Below are 14,310 nucleotides of genomic sequence, written 5' to 3'. Positions count from 1 at the left end.
CGCCTTGTGTGTTACGGGTTGTTTCGCAAAAGTTGACCGAACTTGATTATTTAGAGGAAGTAAAAGTCGTAACAAGGGTTTCCGTAGGTGAACCCGCGGAAGGATCAATATTGCATAATATCCTTACCGTTAACACAATTCTGTATTATATTTGATTTATAATTCAAATAAAAACAATTTGCCAAAATAAATAAAAAAAAGAATTCATGAAATTCAAAAATGATGGTGTAGTGGCGGTCATCATTATATATATATCAATACAAATGAACATATAAATGGCTTTTTCCTTAATTATATGTATTTTTATGGAGTGTGGATGGAGGAGGAGGCAGACTCTTATTATAAGAGGCACAAAGTCAAAATGCAAATGCATTTTTAAACAATACGGTCATGTGTGTGAGATAGTGGACCATAATATAACACTGCGTTGTGAATATGTATTGTCCATCTCAGCTATGAGCATACGTTGGATTATGCAACAACCTTAAAATATACAATGTTGTACCTGGTATTCTTCAGGTTAATGTTTTATATAAATCCCAATGTATATCGCTTAAAAGTATTCATACCGTAAATTGTCTGTAAATCACTTGATATACATTGCTTCTATAAAACTAAGACATTTCGCAACATTTATTTTAGGTATAAAAACATATTTATTGAAGGAATTGATATATGCCAGTAAAATGGTGTATTTTTAATTTCTTTCAATAAAAACATAAATGACAAAATTAAAAAACCAAATATTAAAACTCCAAGCGGTGGATCACTCGGCTCATGGGTCGATGAAGAACGCAGCAAACTGTGCGTCATCGTGTGAACTGCAGGACACATGGAACATCGACATTTTGAACGCATATCGCAGTCCATGCTGTTATAGTACTTTAATTAATTTTATAGTGCTGTTTGACCATATATGGTTGAGGGTTGTAAGACTATGCTAATTAAGTTGTTTATAAAATTTGAAATCAGATTTGTATAAGAATAGGATGTTATTTTTTTAAATTAGTAAAATTTTTTTTTTTTTTTTATAAAAAAAAAAAAAAACAAAACATTACCTTGCTTTTTTTATTTATTTGAAAAAAAAAGGAAAAAAAATTTTTCGATTTCAATTAAAAAATTCTGAAAAATGTCCAGCAAAAAATTTTTCCAAAAATTGTCCCTTTTAAAGGAAAGGAAAATTGAAAGCAAATGGAAATGTTATTGTTCTCTTTGGGGTCACGTTTAAAATAGCATATAAAAAAATAAAAAAAAAAAAAAAAAAAAAAAAAAATAAAAAAAAATTAAACATAAAAAAAAAATTACCTACAAAAAGCAAAAATGGAAATATAATTGTAAACGAATTTATTAAAATGTTTTTATCATTATATATATAAAAAGAATTAATTGCATTAAAAATGTTATATACAACCTCAACTCATATGGGACTACCCCCTGAATTTAAGCATATTAATTAGGGGAGGAAAAGAAACTAACAAGGATTTTCTTAGTAGCGGCGAGCGAAAAGAAATCAGTTCAGCACTAAGTCACTTTGTCTATATGGCAAATGTGAGATGCAGTGTATGGAGCGTCAATATTCTAGTATGAGAAATTAATGATTTAAGTCCTTTCTTAAATGAGGCCATTTACCCATAGAGGGTGCCAGGCCCGTATAACGTTAATGATTACTAGATGATGTTTCCAAAGAGTCGTGTTGCTTGATAGTGCAGCACTAAGTGGGTGGTAAACTCCATCTAAAACTAAATATAACCATGAGACCGATAGTAAACAAGTACCGTGAGGGAAAGTTGAAAAGAACTCTGAATAGAGAGTTAAATAGTACGTGAAACTGCTTAGAGGTTAAGCCCGATGAACCTGAATATCCGTTATGGAAAATTCATCATTATAATTGTAATATTTAAACAATATTATGATAATAGTGTGCATTTTTTCCATATAAGGACATTGTAATCTATTAGCATACAAAATTTATCATAAAATATAACTTATAGTTTATTCCAATTAAATTGCTTGCATTTTAACACAGAATAAATGTTATTAATTTGATAAAGTGCTGATAGATTTATATGAATACAGTGCGTTAATTTTTCGGAATTATATAATGGCATAATTATCATTGATTTTTGTGTTTATTATATGCACTTGTATGATTAACAATGCGAAAGATTCAGGATACCTTCGGGACCCGTCTTGAAACACGGACCAAGGAGTCTAACATATGTGCAAGTTATTGGGATATAAACCTAATAGCGTAATTAACTTGGCTTTATAATGGGATTAGTTTTTTAACTATTTATAGTTAATTAACACAATCCCGGGGCGTTCTATATAGTTATGTATAATGATATTTATATCATATATGCCTCTAACTGGAACGTACCTTGAGCATATATGCTGTGACCCGAAAGATGGTGAACTATACTTGATCAGGTTGAAGTCAGGGGAAACCCTGATGGAAGACCGAAACAGTTCTGACGTGCAAATCGATTGTCAGAATTGAGTATAGGGGCGAAAGACCAATCGAACCATCTAGTAGCTGGTTCCTTCCGAAGTTTCCCTCAGGATAGCTGGTGCATTTTAATATTATATAAAATAATCTTATCTGGTAAAGCGAATGATTAGAGGCCTTAGGGTCGAAACGATCTTAACCTATTCTCAAACTTTAAATGGGTAAGAACCTTAACTTTCTTGATATGAAGTTTAAGGTTATGATATAATGTGCCCAGTGGGCCACTTTTGGTAAGCAGAACTGGCGCTGTGGGATGAACCAAACGTAATGTTACGGTGCCCAAATTAACAACTCATGCAGATACCATGAAAGGCGTTGGTTGCTTAAAACAGCAGGACGGTGATCATGGAAGTCGAAATCCGCTAAGGAGTGTGTAACAACTCACCTGCCGAAGCAACTAGCCCTTAAAATGGATGGCGCTTAAGTTGTATACCTATACATTACCGCTAAAGTAGATGATTTATATTACTTGTAATATAAATTTTGAAACTTTAGTGAGTAGGAAGGTACAATGGTATGCGTAGAAGTGTTTGGCGTAAGCCTGCATGGAGCTGCCATTGGTACAGATCTTGGTGGTAGTAGCAAATAATCGAATGAGACCTTGGAGGACTGAAGTGGAGAAGGGTTTCGTGTGAACAGTGGTTGATCACGAGTTAGTCGGTCCTAAGTTCAAGGCGAAAGCCGAAAATTTTCAAGTAAAAACTGAAATATACAAATAAAAGCTGGAAATAATATACTTGAATAATTTTGAACGAAAGGGAATACGGTTCCAATTCCGTAACCTGTTGAGTATCCGTTTGTTATTAAATATGGGCCTCGTGCTCATCCTGGCAACAGGAACGACCATAAAGAAGCCGTCGAGAGATATCGGAAGAGTTTTCTTTTCTGTTTTATAGCCGTACTACCATGGAAGTCTTTCGCAGAGAGATATGGTAGATGGGCTAGAAGAGCATGACATATACTGTTGTGTCGATATTTTCTCCTCGGACCTTGAAAATTTATGGTGGGGACACGCAAACTTCTCAACAGGCCGTACCAATATCCGCAGCTGGTCTCCAAGGTGAAGAGTCTCTAGTCGATAGAATAATGTAGGTAAGGGAAGTCGGCAAATTAGATCCGTAACTTCGGGATAAGGATTGGCTCTGAAGATTGAGATAGTCGGGCTTGATTGGGAAACAATAACATGGTTTATGTGCTCGTTCTGGGTAAATAGAGTTTCTATCATTTATGGTAGTTACTTGTTCCCCGGATAGTTTAGTTACGTAGCCAATTGTGGAACTTTCTTGCTAAAATTTTTAAGAATACTAGTTGGGTTAAACCAATTAGTTCTTATTAATTATAACGATTATCAATTAACAATCAATTCAGAACTGGCACGGACTTGGGGAATCCGACTGTCTAATTAAAACAAAGCATTGTGATGGCCCTAGCGGGTGTTGACACAATGTGATTTCTGCCCAGTGCTCTGAATGTCAAAGTGAAGAAATTCAAGTAAGCGCGGGTCAACGGCGGGAGTAACTATGACTCTCTTAAGGTAGCCAAATGCCTCGTCATCTAATTAGTGACGCGCATGAATGGATTAACGTCGGACGTGTTTTCGTTGCGCTCCGTTTCGTTGTTGAATAACTTTTGATTCCGCGGGAATTAAAATCCGATTTTGGTTTTAAAATTCGCGGGAGTGGAAGAGGAAAACGCGGGTGTAATTTTTATTTCGGGAAATTCGTTTTCCCGGGAGAAAACAGCGTTCGAAGTTTTTTCACGCAAAACACGTGTTTGCAGCCATACTTACTTGTATTGGTAAGTAAACAAACCAAACGGAAGATTTAGAAGCATACTTCTAGGCTACGTTTATTGCAAATTTCGTTGCATACTTCGAGGCAGTTATGGCGCCACCTCATCCGGTGGAGGGCGCCACTAGTGACAGTGACAGGTCGGTTGCTAGCAGTAGAGCTAGCAGTCGTGCTGGTAGGGGTCGCCGGGGGAAGCGGGTAAAACCCGTCTCTCCTACTACCTCGGCGACCACTAAGGCTGCGAAGCAGTTGGCTGTCGGTGGTGAAGGCGGGGAGCCAGTAGCTGCCGGTGCCATGGATGACGTTTTTGAGCTGCTGAACAGGCAGAGCACGCTGGAGCCTACCTTCGACCAGGCGGCTGTTTCCCAGGCTGCCAACGATGCGAAATCTATTTCGGTTGAAATTGCGGCGATGCTGGAATGTATCCAGAAGAAGGCCGAATCTGCTGGCCTCGCTGCCGCGAAGGCATCTGTCTCTGCGGCTGCCCCCGTTGCCGCCCCCGTTGCCGCCCCCGTAGCTGCCACCGCCGCAGCCCCCCGCTGCTGCCCCCGTGTGCAGCCCCCCGCTGCTGCCCCCGCTGCTGCCCCCCGCTACTGGCCCCACTAGGAACGCCGGCGCTGCCCCTCCCCGAGGCCCCGTTCAGTCCCCTGCCGTAGCGTCCACTGCTGACACTGTGGCGGAGCTGGCCAGGGTTAAGGAGGCGTTCCTAGAGGAATGCGTGACGACTAAGCTGTCCACTGAGCAGGCCTGCGCCATGATGCGGTGCCTGAGCGGATTCGAGGGGCTGGTGCTGGCGCTTTCGTCGCGCAACGCAGCGTTGCAGGCGTTGTGTGACCAGCAGCGGATGCCGCCCCCGTCGACTCTGAGGTCCGCTGTGGCGCCGGCTGTGGTTTCGAAGCCACCTGCAGGATATGCATCTGCATATCCTAGCCTGCCGGCACCTTCCGTAGCTCCAGTGGCTGCGCCTCGCAAACCGCGCGAGACGTGGTCCGCAGTTGTGCTGAGTAAGGACCCGAATGTCTCGGGTAAAGAGGTTGCTGAAAAGGTGCGCAAAGAGATCGCCCCTTCGCTTGGTGTCCGCCTGCATGAGGTGAGAGGGCTTGCGCGTGGCGGTGCCATTATCCGCACCCCCTCATCAGGCGAGATCCGAAAAGTTGTCGCGAATAAAAAGTTCGGTGAAATTGGCTTGGAAGTCAAGCCGAACGCTGCTCAAAAACCAAAGCTGATTGTACAGGATGTGGCATCACAGATCACTCCGGGTGAATTTATGGAGGAACTGTATGCGAACAACCTCAAAGAACACATAACGGAGGCGGAGTTCCGCAGAGCTGTACATTTGGAGACCAAGCCCTGGACGGTGACCGATGGAGCCACGATAAACGTGACTCTGGAATGCGAGCCGAAAGTGCTAGAGCTGCTAGATGGTGGGAGAATCTACGTCAAGTGGTTCTCTTACCGGTGCAGGGCACTTGTCAGGACGTACGCCTGCCACAGGTGTGTTGGCTTTAACCATAAAGTCGCAGAGTGCAAACAGAAGGACAATGTCTGCAGACAGTGCGGACAGTCCGGCCACAGTGCGCGAAGCTGCACAAACCCCGTCGACTGCCGGAATTGCCGCTTCTACGGGCACCCCTCGGGGCACAGCATGCTGTCCCCGAGCTGCCCGGTGTATGCGGCGGTGCTAGCGAGGGTGAATTCTAGACATTAATGTTTAGGTTCATCCAAGCAAACTGTGGCCGAGGCCGGGCTGCGACAATTGAGCTCGCAGTCCGCCTGAGGGAGTCTGGATGTCTGTTTGCACTGCTGCAGGAGCCATATGCCGGTAGCGGGACGAGTGATGTGCTGCCGGAAGGAATGAGGATGTTTGCCGATCGTAGAGGCAAGGCAGCCATCCTCGTGGATCACCAGGATGTCATCTGCATGCCGATGGAGACGCTTACCACCGACTATGGCGTATGCGTGAGCGTTGAAGGGAGTTTTGGCTCAATCTTCCTTTGCTCTGTATACTGCCAGTTCGACGCCGATCTAGAACCGTACCTCAGATACATGGATGCGGTCCTGCTGCAGGCCAGCAGAACCCCCGCAATCCTTGGACTTGACGGGAACGCAGTGTCCCCCCTGTGGTTTAGTAAACTCCCTCGGAATCCCGAGGGACATGCAAACCACAGCCGGGGTGAGCTGCTGTCTGAGTGGATGCTGGAGAGTGGAGCCGTTGCCCTCAATCAGCCTAGCCCGGTGTTCACGTTCGATACCTACCGTGCACGTAGTGATATCGACGTGACAATTGCCAACGATGCAGCATCAGTGTGGGCCACATTTGAGTGGAGAGTGGACGAGTGGGAGTTGAGTGACCACAACATGATCAGTGTTGTGGCAACACCAGTGACCACGCGCACAGTTGAGAGCCTAGCTCCTGTGCCGTCCTGGAACATCTCCAATGCTCGCTGGCAATTGTTCGAACAGGAGATGGTAAGTCGGTCAGCCGATATTCCGGAAGACTTCTCACAGTTGCCGTTGGACCAGCAAGTCTCGACCCTGCGCGATATGGTACACGATGTATGTGACCTCGCGTTGGGTAGGAGGATGCCGAGATCGCCCAGGAGGAGGAGACCAGGCTGGTGGACCGCCAGCCTGAATGCGCAGAGGCGCGAAGTACGGAGACTTCGTCGACAGCTTCAAAGCGCAAACCGTCGAGGTGACGGTGATGCGGCTGAGCTTCTTGTGGTCGCGCTGAGGCAAGCCTCAGCCGGTTACAAGAAGCTCATCCTTGAGGCGAAGGAGGATAGTTGGAAGCGCTTCGTGGGAGAGAATGCACACGATCCCTGGGGGCGCGTCTACAAGATCTGCCGAGGGCGTAGGAAGTGCACGGAGATTGGGTGCCTCCGCGTTGATGGCGAGCTGGTCACTGATTGGAGTGACTGTGCGCGTGTGCTCCTCCGTAACTTTTTCCCAGTTGCGGAGTCGAATGCACCGATTGCCGGAGCGGAGGAGGTCCCACCGTCTCTCGAGGAAGGAGAGGTTGATGCTTGTGTCGCCAGGTTGAAGAGCAGACGCTCTCCTGGCATGGACGGCATCAACGGCACTATCTGCAAAGCAGTGTGGCGCGCCATACCTCAGCATCTGACGGCGCTTTATTCCCGTTGCATCCAGTCGGGTTACTTCCCCCGAGAGTGGAAGTGCCCACGTGTAGTGGCGCTACTCAAGGGGCCCGACAAGGATAGGTGCGAACCCTCGTCGTACCGTGGGATTTGCCTGCTGCCAGTTTTTGGCAAGGTGCTTGAGGCCATCATGGTGGATCGTGTGAGAGAAGTTCTTCCGGAAGGATGCAGATGGCAGTTCGGATTTCGCCAAGGACGATGTGTGGATGACGCTTGGAGGCACGTGAAGAGCAGTGTCGCCGCCAGCCCGGCGCGATACGTGCTCGGGATCTTCGTGGATTTCAAGGGAGCGTTTGACAACGTCGAGTGGAGTGCTGCACTGCGCCGGCTCGCCGACTTGGGATGCCGAGAGTTGAGCTTGTGGCAGAGCTTCTTCTCAGACAGAAGAGCAGAGATCCGAAGCAGTTCCGGAACTGTGAACGTTCCGGTAACTAGAGGTTGCCCGCAGGGATCTATCAGTGGCCCTTTTATTTGGGATCTGCTGATGGATGTTCTGCTCCGACGCCTCCAGTCATACTGCGCATTCAGCGCGTATGCGGATGACCTGCTTCTTCTTGTCGAAGGCAACTCCCGAGCCGTGCTGGAGGACAAAGGAGCGCAACTGATGTCCATCGTTGAAACGTGGGGTACGGAAATCGGTGTAACCGTTTCCACCAGCAAGACGGTAACTATGCTGCTGAAGGGTGCCCTCGCGCGTCCCCCGTTGGTGAGATCTGCAGGAGCAAATCTCCCATATGTTCGCAGCTGCCGGTATCTTGGCATCACGGTCAGCGAGCGCATGAATTTTTTCATGCACATCGCATCGCTGCGTCAGCGAATGACCGGAGTTGTCGGAGCATTGTCGCGTGTGCTACGAGCTGACTGGGGATTCAGTCCTCGGGCCAGGCGTACTATCTATGCCGGACTCATGGTGCCTTGTGCACTATTTGGTGCCTCGGTATGGTATGTCGTGACGACGAGACAAGTTGTGGCCAGGAGGCGACTTCTTGCCTGCCAGAGGCTTATCCTCTTAGGATGCCTCCCGGTATGCCGTACAGTGTCAACCCTGGCACTGCAGGTGCTTGCTGGAGCCCCGCCTCTTGACTTGGCTGCTATGGGAATGGCAGTCAAGTACAAGTTGAAGCGTGGATACCCGCTGGAGGAGAACGACTGGCTCTATGGCGAAGACATCTCAGGTCTTAGCTGGACACAACGAATTGCGCGGATAGACGGATGCCTCCTGTCGGACTGGCAGAGCAGATGGGATGATGGTGACTCACTCGGTCGGGTGACTCACAAGTTCATCCCAGATGCAGGGTTCGTCTATCGGAATCCGAATTTTGGATTTTCGATGCGCGCAGGATTCCTGATGACAGGGCATGGGTCGTTCAATGCATTTCTGCATAGAAGAGGCCTCAGTGATTCCCCCGCATGTTCATGTGGCGATCCAAACGAGGACTGGGAGCATATCTTATGTGCTTGCCCCCTCTATGCAGACTTGCGAGACCTCGATGGACTCGGTTTGCAGCACGTTGGCGGAAGCTGGACATTTGGAAGGATTCTGGAGAGCAGCGACAGGACCAGGAGACTCGCAGAGTTTGCTGAGGAGGTGTTTCGGAGAAGAAGGGGCCGTTAGGGTCCATATCCCTTGCCGTGTGGTTAGCGGCGTAGAATACTGCCTCAGTTCGCCATAGCTTGTCGTAAGAGGCGACTAACATGGCAGGGCCCCCCATCCGAGCTTGTCGGAGCTAAAGGGGTGGGTCACCGAGCCCACAAACTTCGGTACCACGGGTTGGTAGTGCTCCAAGCACTACCAAATGAGGTTGGCCCCCTAGTGGGAGTATCGTGGTGGCTGTGGTTGATACCTACATCGCGGGTAGAATCTTCAGATTCGACGTGGAGTTGCGTTATACAACTCGGGTGCTGTGACCCATAGAGCAGCAGAGGTGATAGATACACCTCGCCTCCCTCCGGAGGGAGTATGTTGCCCGACACAAACAAAGCACATACTCGACAGGTACCAGGGTGGTCGCTATGTACATAGCTATAGCTTCCAGTCTGGGGCGCTGGCCGGCGTACCATCCGCGCCCCGTGCACTATATGCCTAAATCTAGGCATATTCGAGTGCCGTGGTTGTAATCCCTTCAGTGTGGAACACGCCACGTAAAATAAGTTCGGAGGGATCCGAGACACACGCCTGTCCCTATCTACTATCTAGCGAAACCACAGCCAAGGGAACGGGCTTGGAATAATTAGCGGGGAAAGAAGACCCTTTTGAGCTTGACTCTAATCTGGCAGTGTAAGGAGACATAAGAGGTGTAGAATAAGTGGGAGATATTAGACCTCGGTTTGGTATCGCCAATGAAATACCACTACTCTTATTGTTTCCTTACTTACTTGATTAAATGGAACGTGTATCATTTCCTAGCCATTATACGGATATATTTATTATGTCTTATGGTATTGGGTTTTGATGCAAGCTTCTTGATCAAAGTATCACGAGTTTGTTATATAATTGCAAACAAATTCTTTAATAAAACGGTGCATTTATGTATTTTTGATTTGAAAATTTGGTATAACTCCAATTACTCAGGTATGATCCAATTCAAGGACATTGCCAGGTAGGGAGTTTGACTGGGGCGGTACATCTCTCAAATAATAACGGAGGTGTCCCAAGGCCAGCTCAGTGCGGACAGAAACCACACATAGAGCAAAAGGGCAAATGCTGACTTGATCTCGGTGTTCAGTACACACAGGGACAGCAAAAGCTCGGCCTATCGATCCTTTTGGTTTAAAGAGTTTTTAACAAGAGGTGTCAGAAAAGTTACCATAGGGATAACTGGCTTGTGGCGGCCAAGCGTTCATAGCGACGTCGCTTTTTGATCCTTCGATGTCGGCTCTTCCTATCATTGTGAAGCAAAATTCACCAAGCGTTGGATTGTTCACCCATGCAAGGGAACGTGAGCTGGGTTTAGACCGTCGTGAGACAGGTTAGTTTTACCCTACTAATGACAAAACGTTGTTGCGACAGCATTCCTGCGTAGTACGAGAGGAACCGCAGGTACGGACCAATGGCACAATACTTGTTCGAGCGAACAGTGGTATGACGCTACGTCCGTTGGATTATGCCTGAACGCCTCTAAGGTCGTATCCGTGCTGGACTGCAATGATAAATAAGGGGCAATTTGCATTGTATGGCTTCTAAACCATTTAAAGTTTATAATTTACTTTATAAACGACAATGGATGTGATGCCAATGTAATTTGTAACATAGTAAATTGGGAGGATCTTCGATCACCTGATGCCGCGCTAGTTACATATAAAAACATTATTTAATACAATGACAAAGCCTAGAATCAATTGTAAACGACTTTTGTAACAGGCAAGGTGTTGTAAGTGGTTGAGCAGCTGCCATACTGCGATCCACTGAAGCTTATCCTTTGCTTGATGATTCGATTAGATGATATGGATGGATGGATTTCTATCTATATCATCTATTTAAAAATATATGTATATATTGACATTGGCTTATAATATTATTATATATTATTTAATATATATTAATGCTATAACAAAATGTTTATGTATATACATGTATAAAAGTACATATAAATTATATATATTTTTGATATATTTTTAATTATTACGATAATAAAGAATATTTTAAAGTATATATAATTTATAAGTAACCAGCTTGCCTTCATTGGCTACAATGGGAGTCTATAAGTGTCCAATAGTTCCCATTTTGATGAAGGCAGCGAAATGAAGGTTCATTATCTAATAAGAGATGTATATAAAGAGAGATATATAAAAAAAGAAATTAAACAAGTACAAGTCTCATAAAGAGACTAAGTTAATAATATGGGAGTCTATATGTGTCCAATAGTCCCCATAATGGTAGCCAAAATGAAACGTCATCTTATTAGTGACGCCGTAATAAAACCACTTCTACATAAATAAAGAAATTATACAAGTACAAGTCTCATAAAGAGACTAAGTTAATAATATGGGAATCTATAGGTGTCCAATAGTCCCCATAATGGTAGCCAAATGAAACGTCATCTTATTAGTGACGCAAACTAATAAAAGCACTTCTATATAAATAAAGAAATTATACAAGTACAAGTCTCATAAAGAGACTAAGTTAATAATATGGGAGTCTATAGGTGTCCAATAGTCCCCATAATGGTAGCCAAATGAAACGTCATCTTATTAGTGACGCCGTAATAAAAGCACTTCTACATAAATAAAGAAATTATACAAGTTCAAGTCTCATAAAGAGACTAAGTTAATAATATGGGAGTCTATAGGTGTCCAATAGTCCCCATAATGGTAGCCAAATGAAACGTCATCTTATTAGTGACGCCGTAATAAAAGCACTTCTATATAAATAAAGAAATTATACAAGTACAAGTCTCATAAAGAGACTAAGTTAATAATATGGGAATCTATAGGTGTCCAATAGTCCCCATAATGGTAGCCAACTGAAACGTCATTTTATTAGTGACGCCGTAATAAAAACATTTCTATATAAAGAAAGAAATTATACAAGTACAAGTCTCATAAAGAGACTAAGTTAATAATATGGGAATCTATAGGTGTCCAATAGTCCCCATAATGGTAGCCAAATGAAACGTCATATTATTAGTGACGCCGTAATAAAAACACTTCTATATAAAGAAAGAAATTATACAAGTACAAGTCTCATAAAGAGACTAAGTTAATAATATGGGAATCTATAGGTGTCCAATAGTCCCCATAATGGTAGCCAACTGAAACGTCATTTTATTAGTGACGCCGTAATAAAAAACATTTCTATATAAAGAAAGAAATTATACAAGTACAAGTCTCATAAAGAGACTAAGTTAATAATATGGGAATCTATAGGTGTCCAATAGTCCCCATAATGGTAGCCAAATGAAACGTCATATTATTAGTGACGCCATAATAAAAAAACTTCTATATAAATAAAGAAATTATACAAGTACAATAATTCGTATCAAAAAGTAACTAAATTATCTTAATATGATATCTGTAAAATTCTTAAATAACGATGGATTGACTTGGTATAATAATAAATGAATGGATTATTAAGAAGGTTTTCACACATGTGCGTGTGTACCTATAATTATTATATATTATATATATAATATATTTATATATATATATAAAGAAAAACCTATACAATATTTCTATATTATATAGGAAAATAACATATAAACATAGGCAGGCAGTTGTTGCCGTCCAAAACTTATGTTATCCCAATAATAAGATATTTAACATTATTCATATAAATATATAATAATTTATATATTGATATGACTTATATATACAATATTTATATGAAATAATAAGAAAATATATCTATATTTATATTATATGGTAGGAAGTGGTTGCCGACCAGATATATTGACCAAAATTTATGTTATGTCAAAAATATTAAGAAATTATGTATAATACATATAAATATAATAAGTTATATATTGATATAACTTATAAATACAATACTTATATGGAAATAATACAAAAAAATATATACATTATATGGAAAAAATAGAAAAATCCATAATATGATGAAACCTTAGTATGAAAAATGACGTTTTCACTGAAGGCGTGTCCAAAAACATATATAGGTAGGCAGTGGTTGCCGACCAGATATATTGACCAAAACTTATGTTATGTCAATAATAATAAGAAATTATGTATTATACATATAAATATGATAAGTTATATATTGATATAACTTATAAATACAATATTTATATGAAATAATAAGAAAATATATCTATATTATATGGAAAATATAGAAAAATCAATAATATGATGAAACCTTAGTATGAAAAATGACGTTTTTACTGAAGTCGTGTCCAAAAACATATATAGGTAGGCAGTGGTTGCCGACCAGATATATTGACCAAAACTTATGTTAAGTCAATAATAATAAGAAATTATGTATTATACATATAAATATAATAAGTTATATATTGATATAACTTATAAATACAATATTTATATGAAATAATATAAAAAAATATATATTATGTGGAAAAAATAGAAAAATCCATAATATGATGAAACCTTAGTATGAAAAATGACGTTTTCACTGAAGGCGTGTCCAAAAACATATATAGGTAGGCAGTGGTTGCCGACCAGATATATTGACCAAAACTTATGTTAAGTCAATAATAATAAGAAATTATGTATTATACATATAAATATAATAAGTTATATATTGATATAACTTATAAATACAATATTTATATGAAATAATATAAAAAAAATATATATATTATATGGAAAAAATAGAAAAATCCATAATATGATGAAACCTTAGTATGAAAAATGACGTTTTCACTGAAGGCGTGTCCAAAAACATATATAGGTAGGCAGTGGTTGCCGACCAGATATATTGACCAAAACTTATGTTATGTCAATTATAATAAGAAATTATGTATTATACATATAAATATAATAAGTTATATATTGATATAACTTATAAATACAATATTTATATGAAATAATATAAAAATATAATTATATTATATGGAAAAAATAGAAAAATCCATAATATGATGAAACCTTGGTATGAAAAATGACGTTTTCACTGAAGGCGTGTCCAAAAACATATATAGGTAGGCAGTGGTTGCCGACCAGATATATTGACCAAAACTTATGTTATGTCAATTATAATAAGAAATTATGTATTATACATATAAATATAATAAGTTATATATTGATATAACTTATAAATACAATATTTATATGAAATAATATAAAAATATAATTATATTATATGGAAAAAATAGAAAAATCCATAATATGATGAAACCTTGGTATGAAAAATGACGTTTTCACTGAAGGCGTGTCCAAAAAC

The 14,310-nt window shown here is 41.5% G+C and overlaps 2 pseudogenes; both read left to right on the top strand.

Annotated features, from left to right (window-relative positions):
* Positions 1–750: 750 nt before the first annotated feature.
* LOC121529954 lies at positions 751–930 on the top strand (annotated as a pseudogene).
* A 477-nt stretch (positions 931–1,407) lies between these two features.
* Positions 1,408–10,892, top strand: LOC121529956 (annotated as a pseudogene).
* The last annotated feature ends 3,418 nt before the right edge of the window (positions 10,893–14,310 follow it).

The sequence above is a fragment of the Drosophila eugracilis genome, unplaced genomic scaffold (genome assembly GCF_018153835.1).
Source record: "Drosophila eugracilis isolate 14026-0451.02 unplaced genomic scaffold, ASM1815383v1 contig_119, whole genome shotgun sequence".
In the NCBI taxonomy this organism is placed as follows: domain Eukaryota; kingdom Metazoa; phylum Arthropoda; class Insecta; order Diptera; family Drosophilidae; genus Drosophila; species Drosophila eugracilis.
This window is presented reverse-complemented; position numbering and strand designations above follow the sequence as displayed.